Source organism: Aotus nancymaae, unplaced genomic scaffold (assembly GCF_030222135.1).
Source record: "Aotus nancymaae isolate 86718 unplaced genomic scaffold, 86718_ANA_hifiasm-v0.15.2.pri h1tg000025l, whole genome shotgun sequence".
Lineage (NCBI taxonomy): Eukaryota > Metazoa > Chordata > Mammalia > Primates > Aotidae > Aotus > Aotus nancymaae.
Genome location: NW_026988438.1, coordinates 37312437 through 37318986, shown reverse-complemented (window position 1 = coordinate 37318986; position 6550 = coordinate 37312437).

Sequence of the window (6550 nt, the reverse complement as noted above, 5' to 3'; positions counted from 1 at the left end):
CTAATATCCCTCATGAGTAGTGGTTCATAATTTTGCCCTCTTGGAGAAAATTTTTCAACATGTGGAGGCATTTTTTAATATCATAACCTGGCCAGAGAGGGGTGGACAACCACTGGATAAAGGAATAAGCACTAAGAATCAACATTTCTGTAACATCTGACACTTTTTATTATAAAATGTTGAAGGAAAAATTAAGAGATTATAATTTTCTTATATTCTCTAACAAATTTCATTTCTACCTAGAAGTATATTTATATAGTATATTTCTAAATAGAAATATACTATATAAATATAGTCTTCAAGCTGATAAAATTAAGAAAATGTATGACATAGTAAGACCAATAATATCAAAAATGTAGAAATTATCAAATCCTAAAGAAACTTAGTAGTTGAAACCTAAAAAAAATATGTCTTTGGGAATCCACAGCACTTTTTCCTGGAAAGCAAAGTGAAGTAAAACATAATTCATCATGCTTTCAAGAGAATAAAGGTATAAGTCACATTTTAAAAGAAAATATTTTACAAAATTCACCATCTGTATTAGACCGTTCTTGCATTACTGTAACAAAATACCTGAGTCTGGGTAAGTTATAAAGAAAAGAGGTTTAGAGCCAGGCATGGTGGTCATGCCAACACTTTGGGAAGCTGAAGTGGGCAGTCGGTTGAGGCCAGGGAGTTCAAGACCAGCCTTGCCAACATGGTGAAACCCTGTCTCTACTAAAAATACAAAAATTAGCCAGGTGTGGTGGTGAGTGCCTGTAGTCCCAGCTACTCAGGAGGCTGAGGTGACAGAGGGAGACCCTGTCTCAAAAAAAAAAAAAGAGGTTTAGTTGGCTCATGGTTCTGCAGGCTATATAGAAAGTATGGTGCTGCCATCCACAAGACTTCTGGTGAGGGCTTTAGGGAGCTTATAATCGTGGTAGAAGGAGAAAGGGAGCAAGAGAGAAGTGGGGAGGAGCCACGCAGTTTTAAAAAACCAGATCTTTTGTGAACTCATTTACCACCAAAGTGATGGCACTAAGCCATTCATGAGGGATCCACCCTCATGACTCAAACACCACCTACCAGGCCCACCTCCAACATTGGGGATTACATTTCTTCTTTTTTTTTTTTTATTTTTCCTTTTTTTTTTTTTTTTTGGAAATGGAGCCTCACTGTGTTGCCCAGGCTAGAGTGCAGTGGTGATCTCAGCTCACTGCATCCTTCACCTCCCGGATTCAAAGTGATTCTCCTTTCTCAGACTCCCAAGTAGTGAGTAGCTGGGATTTACAGGAGTGCACCAGGATACTCAGCTAATTTTTGTATATTTTTTTTTAGTAGAGACAGGGTTTCACAAGGCTGGTCTTGAACTCCTGACCTCAAGTGATCCACCTGCCTGGGCCTCCCAAAGTGTTGAGATTTTAGGCATGAGCCACTGTGCCCGGCTTGGGGATTACATTTCAACACAAGATTTGAAGGGGACAAATTATCTAAACCATCTCACCATCTTTGCTTAATTTCTTCTCAAAAGAAATTAATAATATCATTAAAGAAAATTTGCCAAGAAGGAAAAAAGTACTACTATCATCCATAAGGTGTTATTTTTATATAATTGTTTTCAATTTTTCCTGAAATGTACTTATATTTATATATGGCATCGTGTATTCTGGTTTTTCACATAGCATATCAAATATTTTGTGTCTACATAAGTTGTTTGATGAAAATGAAATATATTCAGTTATAGAGGATTTCTTTAGCATGATTTATAATTTTGCAATCTTAGTATTTACAAGATGATACAAAATTCTAATAGAGGCAAAATAAATTTATGAAGACATATGCCTTATTCTTGCATGAGAAGACTAAGTAAAATATTAATGTGTTCATTAAGTTAGATTACATTAAGTACCAGTTACAGTCTCCAGCCCACTCTCTGGACAAGTTTATAGTGTAATTCATCTGGAAAGATTAGTAAGACTATCATACAGTGCCATTACTGACAATCATGATGGTGGTGATGATGATGATGAGTAGTTATAATAATATCATCATCTGAATGCTGGCACTTCTTTTTTTCCAGAACAGCATTGAAACTTGATAACTCAGATCAATGAATATTTCTGTCTCCACTGACTAGTGTATTAAATTTGAAAGTTATTCTAAATAGGTGGCATTAAATATTTAAAACTATTCTAAAAGCTAGGAAAAATGGACTCATTTACTTAGCTACAAAAGAATGATACACATCTGGGCATGGTGACTCTTGTCTGTAATCCCAGCACTTTAGGAGGCTGAGGCAGGCAGATCACTTGAGGTCAGGAGTTCAAGACCAGACTGGCCAACATGGTGATACCCTGTCTCAACTAAAAACACAAAAATTAGTTGAGCATAGTAGCATGCATCTATAGTCCCAGCTACCTGGGAGGCTGAGGCAGGAAAATCGCTTGGGCCTGGGAGGCTGAGGTTGCAGTGAACTGAGATCATATCACTGCCCTCCAGCCAGGATGACAGAGTGAGACTCAGTCTCAAAAAAAAAAAAAAAAAAAAAAAAAAGAATGATACATGACAAAATGGAGGCCATTTTCAGATACACATAAAATATACTAGTATAAAATATTAAAAGAAAAGTAACAAAGGAAAGAGAAATATGTAACATACTATTGAATAAAAAAAAATTTAAATACATAAAGTTAGTACCTGATTCTGCCTGACTTATAGATAGCCAAGGTAAGCAAACCATTTACACATTCAGACTTAAAGACATCAAATTACCAAAATGAAAAATACACACCTGGGTAGGTTTCTTTAATACATGTATAATCTGGGGCACAATTACACATCCATTAAAAACTGAAAATGAATTAAAAGTCCAAGACTAGAAGCACTGGTTTGCAGAAGTTGGGGTTAGAAGGTGGGAATACAAAAAATTAGCCGGGCGTGGTGGTGCGCACCTGTAATCCCAGCTACTTGGGAGGCCGAGGCATGAGAATCGCTTGAACCTGGGAGGCTGAGGTTGCAGTGAGCTAAGATCACGCCACTGCACTCCAGCCTGGATGACAGAGCAAGACTCTGTCTCAAAAAAAAAAAAAAAAGCAATCGTTCTTATGTTTACTGTACAAGTCAGTCCCCTGGTCCAGGGTGGTTCAGACCCTCACTAAAGAATAACATTATCTAAGAGAGGCAAACTTTCCCTTTCTCCTTACCTAGTTCAACAAAGATGCCTGGATTTTTTAAAATAAACTTTTATTATGAAACAAAGGTAACATTGAAGCAAAAAAGTTTCAGCACCTGGTAGCATCTAGCCAAAAACTGACTGAGGCTGGCTGGCATCACAGAACCCTTCAGCCCCTTCTTCTGGACCCTGGAATCCAGGATATGTTAGGAGAGTGAACAACGATTCAAAAACCATTAATTAAGAGGCTTTTAGGTATTAGACACTTCACTGAACAAACTCTTTTCCTGGTGCTTATCTAAAAAAATCATCAAATTTTGAAGGATTCATAGGGTGCGGTGGCCCACCCCTGTAATCCCAGCACTTTGGGAGGCCGAGGCGGGTGGATCACGAGGTCAAGAGATCGAGACCATCCTGGTCAACATGGTGAAACCCCGTCTCTACTAAAAATACAAAAAATTAGCTGGGCATGGTGGCGCGTGCCTGTAATTCCAGGTACTCAGGAGGCTGAGGCAGGAGAATTGCCTGAACCCAGGAGACGGAGATTGCGGTGAGCCGAGATCACGCCATTGCACTCCAGCCTGGGTAACAAGAGTGAAACTCCATCTCAAAAAAAAAAAAAAAAAAAAGAAGTACACCCTCAAGAGAGGTCTGGTCTTTGCCCTCAGCTCCTAAAAGGTCATCTCTAAGCCCTTAGAAGGTTTTGCCTGATAAGAATGAGTTTGTTGACCTGGGGGCCTGAGGCCACACTGGGCAGTCTAACAGTGTGATTTATTGTGGGGGTTTGGGGCCATGTAGTATCAGCTTGACCTCTAGAGGGGCTAGAGCCTAAAAGTCGGTTATGCAGACAGTCAACTGGATCAATGTGACTGAGCCCCAGTAAAAACTCTGTACACTAAGGCTCAGATGAGCTTTCCTGGTTGATAATACTCCAGGTGGATTGCCTCCCATTATTGCTGGGAAAAGTTAACACAGTCCATGACTCTGCTGGCAGAGGACAACTTCGAAACCACACATGAATTTCTCCTGGCCTCTGCCTGATACGGTTTGGATCTGTGTCTCCACCAAATCTCATGTTGAAATGTATCCCCAGTGTTGGAGGTGGGGACTGGGGGAAAGTGATTGGATCACAGGGGTGGATCCTTCATGGCTTGGTGCTGTCCTCATGATAGCAAGTGAGTCGTTACAAGATGTGGTTGTTTAAAAGTGCACAGCACCTCCCCACCACCTCTTGTCCCTGCTCCCGTCACGTGAGACACCTGCTCCCCCTTTGCCTTCCACCAAGACTGGAAGCTTCCTGAGGGCTTCCCATAAGCACAAGCCAGCACTATGTTTTCCGTACAGCCTGCAGAACCATGAGCCAATTAAACTTTTCTCATAAATTACCCAGTCTCAAGTGTTTCTTTACAGCAATGCAAGAATGGCCTAACATACCACCCCATGCATGTCTTCTACAGGCTGACTTTAATCGACATCCTTTTGCTGTAATAAAACCACAACCATAAGCGTGACTGCTTCTAGTGAGTTCTGTGAATCCGTCTAGTGGATTATTAACCCTGAAGATGGCCTTGCTGACTTACTAAGTTTGCACGCCCACAATGCTGTGAACACATCAGGGTCTTTTATTCTTCTAGATCTTTCCTCCTGTAGTTCCTCCTCTGCCTGATATTCCATTCCCCAGGACTCTCCTCTCCCTTACTCACCTGGCAAACTCCTGTTCTTTTCTTTTTATTATTTTATTTATTTATTTATTTTGAGATGGAGTCTCTCTCTGTCGCCAGACTGGAGTGCAGTGGCACCATCTCAGCTCACTGCAACCTCTGCCTCCTGGGTTCAAGCGAGTCTCCTGCCTCAGCCTCCTAAGTGGCTGGGACTATAGGCATGTGCCACCACACCCAGCTAATTTTTTTTTTTTTTTTTTTTTGAGATAGAGTCTAGCTCTGTTGCCCAGGCTGGAGTGCAATGGCAAAATCTCATCTCACAGCAACCTCCGCCTGCCAGGTTCAAGCAGTTCTCCTGCCCCTCAGCCTCCTGAGTAGCTGGGACTACAGGTACGTACTACCATGCTCAGCTAATTTTTTGTATTTTTAGTACAGGCGGAGGTTGCACCATGCTGGTCAGGCTGGTCTCCACCTCCTGACCTCGTGATCCACCCGCCTCGGCCTCTCAAAGTGCTAGGATTACAGGCGTGAGCCACCGCTCCTGTTCCTTTATGTAGGTGTTGTTAAGCACCTCTTTTGTGGGTCCTCACCAGATTCTTCTTTCAGACGAAATTAGTTATTCCCCTTCCCACTCCCATTATGCTAGTTCTCTCAGGACACCTAGCAGAAATAATCATGGCTTTCACATCCTTGCACTCTTAGTACCCAGCAGAGGGCTTCACACAGAGTAGGGCTTTAGTACATGTGTATGAATTGAATTGCTTACACATGGACATGACTGTTTGAAATAAAGGGGGAAAAAGCCAGACCAGAAAATATGCACATATGAAATGCAACTCAGTGACAAATACGTAAGGCTATTACTAAGCACCAGCAGGGATGCCAAGTACTGTGTGATGTGTTCAGATCTTCGTCCTCTCCAAATCTCATGTTGAAACATGATTCTCAGTGTTGGAGATGGGGCATAGTGGGAGGTGTTTGGGTCATAGGGCAGATCTCTCATGAATGACTTGATACCCTTCCCATGGTAATCAGTGAGTTCTCATTCTGTTTGTCCACAAGAGAGCTAGTTGGTTAAAAAAAAGCCTGGCGTTGCTTTTGCTCCTTCTCATGCTATGTGAGATGCCTGCTCCCCTTCACCCTCCACCATAATTGTAAATTTCCTGAGTCCTCAGGAGAAGCATAGGATGCCATGCTTGTACAGCCTGCAGAACCGGGGGCCAAGTAAACCTCTTTTCTTTAATATTATTCAGTCTCAGGCATTCCTTTAGAGCAATGCAAAACAAACTAATACAAGTCTATTTAACACATAATATTAATTATCTTTCTTAGCATAAAGAAGCATTTCTTTTTTAACATGAAAAACGAGGGTAGGACCTCTACAATAAAAAGTGTTTCCCAAGATGCACATGTATTAACTGCAAGGTTAGAAATGCTAAAATATGATGTGTAAAATGTTACTAAAATGGGCAAATTTTCGTATTTTAAATCATAAGCAGATCTATTTTAGCAATCCAATTACTTTTGGCATAAAATATATCATTACATTTTCCTGTTTTTTTTTTAAGGTGGCAACTAATTTTAGTTAACTTCTAGTGAGTTACTGTAAGACGGTATTTCAGGAGTATGCTTATTCTTTCTGATGTTCAGTCAAGAAAAGAGCAGAAATCCACAGACATTATGTCACTCTCATTATTCATAATGTTTATATTTTATTATATTACGTTGTATTATACAA